At 34.7% G+C, this 4,187-nt stretch overlaps 1 non-coding gene across 1 annotated transcript; it reads right to left on the bottom strand.

Annotated features, from left to right (window-relative positions):
* Window positions 1–3,149: 3,149 nt before the first annotated feature.
* Window positions 3,150–3,256, bottom strand: LOC146911207 (small nucleolar RNA R71). The gene has a single exon (XR_015020893.1). It is a non-coding gene; the product is annotated as a small nucleolar RNA R71 (small nucleolar RNA).
* Between the last annotated feature and the right edge of the window lie 931 nt (window positions 3,257–4,187).

Below are 4,187 nucleotides of genomic sequence, written 5' to 3'. Positions count from 1 at the left end.
TCAGTTTTTGGAGAAAACAAGGTTTAGAGAGAAGAGAAGAGAAGAGAAGAGAAGAGAAGAGAAGAGAAGAGAAGAGAGAAGAGGCTGCATCGATAATTCTAAGGTAAGGGTGAGACTAGCATTCAATCTTATTATGTGTATGATTCTAACGATTAAATTTAACGAGTTGTAGGAAGAGTTTTTGAGAGATCGAGAATTAGGGTTTAAGTGAAGAATTGAGAATTAATGGTTGTTGTTGTTTGATTTTGATGATTAGAGGAATTAGGTTTCACTCAAAATTGATGAAATATAATGTTTTTGGGCTTAGGGGATTCAAAATTGGGATTTTGGGATGAAAAATGGAGTTTTCCCGAGAGCTATCTCTGACAGCATTCTCTGTTTCATGTTTTTGCATCTTTTTCACACATTTCAGTTTTGAATTGGCTTTAGGTGTAAACACGAAAGTTGTAGGTATGGATGTTAGCTTTCTAATGCCGTTGGTTTGACTTCAAAATGATTTATAGAACTTGAGTTATGGTCAAATTATTGCACGTAGGTCACAGTGAATTTTTATGGACTTTCAGCACAACTTTTCCGAATTTAAAATGAAAACTGGTATTGATCGGTACAGAATTGGTCTTAGGCGTAAACATAAAGTTTTAGATAATTTTGTTAGCTTTCCAGTGGCTTTGGTTTGACGTGAATATGATTTTTAGTTTTTGAGTTATGATGAAAATACTCCAAGGAGGTCTTAGCGAAATTGTACGGTGACAACATTCTCTGTTTCATGTTTTTGCGTTTTGTTCATATGTTTCTGTTTTGAATTGATCTTTGTTGTAAACATGAAAGTTGTTGATAATTGTGATATATTTCCAGTAGCCTTGGTTTGACATGAAAATATGTTGTGCATGATTATTTATGTTCTTACAAAGATGCATGATGAATTGTTGATACTTGAATACGATGATATACGATGAATTAATTGTGTGTTGTCATGTTGCTGTTAATATTATCAATGTGATATTGTTATATGAGTATTAATGTGAATTATATATGATGTTTTAAGATGCTAAGATGTTAAGATGTTAAGACGTTAAGATGATATGAAGTTGTTAAGTCGTCGAGTCGCTATGAAGTCGTCAAGTTGTTAAGATGTCATAGATGTTCATGAAGTTTCTAAGACGTAAGATGTTGGGTCCATGCATACTCATTTATAGATGAGGGCTCATGCCCTGGAGCTTTTGCTCAACCCACGACGATGAGGGCTTATGCCTTAGGAGCTTTTGCTCAACCTACGACGATGAGGGTTGATGAGTCTATATTTAGTCTATTTTTATGCATTATTTAGTATCGTTTTATTTAGATTTAGTTTTATTTTATTTTAGTTTTATTTCCTTTTTGAATATTTTACTTCAAATTGCATTTTATTTTATTTTAGGAACGAATATATGGTGGAAGGTGTCTTGGAGCAAAAGAAAGAGGACTGGAACAAATACAGTGCAAAAATACGAAGATACGGAGACAAAAATATATCTCCACAAAGTCAGAAGCTTGGCACGGCCCGTGCCAACATGTGGCACGGCCGTGCCACCCCCCAGAATCTCTTTTGCTGCTTTTTCTTCGGGCCCAAGTTACTCTGTTGTAGTTTTACTGATTAGCCCTTATAGTTGCTTAGATTTTAAGTCAAATGTAAAGCTATAAATAGAGTAGCACTTCATCATAAACATTCATATTTTGTTCTTGGAATAAAAGTTCACTCTATTATTTTTATATTCTTCTTCTTCTCCTTCTTCTCTATGTCTACAATGAACATTAGTGAGTAGACACTTATTTGTCTTGGGATTGTTGGGAAAGTCTAATGACATAATCCTAACGAACCAAGCTTTAACCCTAATTCTATGTAACCATAATTTCTAATTTAGATTCACCGTTTTAACATGGATTAACCATTATCAAACTGTAGAAGCGAAAGTGGAGGGTTTGATAATTGTTAATCCATCATCCCAAACATCAATTCATAAAGCGAGAGCGGAGCTTTGATGTTGGAACAAGTGAATCTAGACAATAATTGCAAAGGCAGCGAAATAGTCTTTGCAATTATTGAGACACAAGTAGTTTCAATCCTTATAAGCATCTTCTAGTAATCAAGTCAGCGAAATAGGCTTGGTTACTAGAAGTAAACTCTCACTGGACTTTCATCGGAAAGGTGAGGGGCTAAAGGGAAACCGGTCTTTAGAAATTAATGTGTAAACCATGGAATTAGAAGTTAAAGTCTTGTCTAGTGAAAGATTTGTTATTATGACAAACCAATAATCCCAAGGCTCTTTATTATTATTGTTATTTACCTTTAGCAATTAAACCTCCTTTTATAATATTTCTTCTCTTCTAATCATTCTCTAAAAGTTAATTGAATTCACAACTCCCTAGCGGAACGATACTCTCTCTTACTACTATTACTTCGATAGACCGTGCACTTGCGGTTTGGCTCTATCAAGTTTTTGGCGCCGTTGCTGGGGAGTTATTGAAATTTGGTTAACTTTTTTTTAACGATTAGACTAAAAAAAAAAAAACTTTTTCGTTATTTTATCCTATTCTTTTTATATTTATTTCTAAAAATAAAAAAAACATATATATATAAAATATATTATTTCCTCTTTTATTATTATTTTACTTTTATTTTAGAAAAAAAAAATCTCTCTCTCTCTCTCCATAAAAAAAAAAATCTTTTGCTTTATCTTATTTTATTTTATTTCTTTCTTTCTCTATTTCTTCTTTTTCCTTTAACTTCTTGGGAAGATAATAACGATATGACTAAGGAACGCTCTCTCAAAGAGTATGCAATCCCATCTTCAAATGAGTCATACGATGCTATTGTGTACCCAACGGTTGAGGACAATTTTGAAATAGAACCTGCACTTGTTCACTTAGTGCATCAAAATCAATTTTTCGGATCACCCACTGAGGATCCGAATTTTCATATTTCAACCTTTTTAAGACTCAGTGGAACCTTGAATGCAAACCAAGAGGCCGTAAGGCTGCACCTCTTTCCTTTCTCCTTAGGGGGTAGAGCTAGTGCTTGGTTTCATTCATTGGAAATTGGTTCTATCTTTTCATGGCAACAAATGAAGCAAGTTTTTCTTGCCCGATTCTTTCCCTATTCTAAAACCGTCCAATTAAGGATTCAAATCACACAATTCACTCAAAAAGATGGAGGATCTCTTTACGATGCGTGGGAGAGTTTCAAAGAAATGCTTAGACTTTGTCCCCATCATGGTTTAAAGAATTGGCTTATTATTCACATTTTTTATAATGGTCTTTTGTATACCACAAAAATTTATGTTGATGCAGCTGCATGTGGAGCTTAAATGAACAAGAATTACACAAAAGCATACGCCTTGATTGAAGACATGGCTCAAAATCATTACAAGTGGACCAACGAGAGAGCCATCACTAATTCTTCACCCTCCAAAAAGGAGGCAGGTATGTATGAAGTTTCTAACTATGATCACCTAGCCGTTAAGATTGATGCATTAACCCAAAAATTTGAAAACAAAAATGTTAGTGTCATCTCTTCTTCTTCTTCTTCTTCTTCTTCTGCATCTCCTTCTTGTGAAATTTGTGGTGTATTTGGCCATATTGGCATTGATTGCGAACTAGGTAGTGTTGTTAGAAGTCCTGAGCAAGTAAACTATGCTCAATATAATCAAGGGTTTAGAAACAACCAAATTTTTTTTCAAACCCCTCAAAATCTTTTTGGACAACAAACAACACCATCCAGTTATGCAAACAACCAAAGAGTCCCTCAAAAATCTAGCTTGGAACTTTTTTTAGAAAATTTTTGTATAAATCAATCCGAGCAGTTCCAAGAGCTTAAAAATCAAACTGAATTTTCGAAGGACTCTCTTGCCAAACTTACATCCAAAGAAGACTCCATAGTTACTCACAGTCAGATGCTTGAAACTCAGACTTCTCAAGTGCCCCAACATGTGGCTACTTCCTCTCAATCCTCCGAAGTCCTCCTAGACCAAACCGAAACCAACCCCAAAAACCAAATAAGTGCTATTACTCTTAGGGATGGTAAACAATTAGAGGACCCCCGTTGTGAAAATTAAGAACAATGAAGGAGAGATAGGGAGTGATGAGCCTCAAAGTGAGAAAGCCATAGGAGAGAATGAAAAGCCATTCGTTTTACCATCTCATGAGCATGA

The sequence above is a fragment of the Medicago sativa genome, chromosome 7, assembly GCF_051527215.1.
Source record: "Medicago sativa cultivar Bolivia chromosome 7, Bolivia_mono, whole genome shotgun sequence".
Classification (NCBI taxonomy): Eukaryota; Viridiplantae; Streptophyta; class Magnoliopsida; order Fabales; family Fabaceae; genus Medicago; species Medicago sativa.
This window is presented reverse-complemented; position numbering and strand designations above follow the sequence as displayed.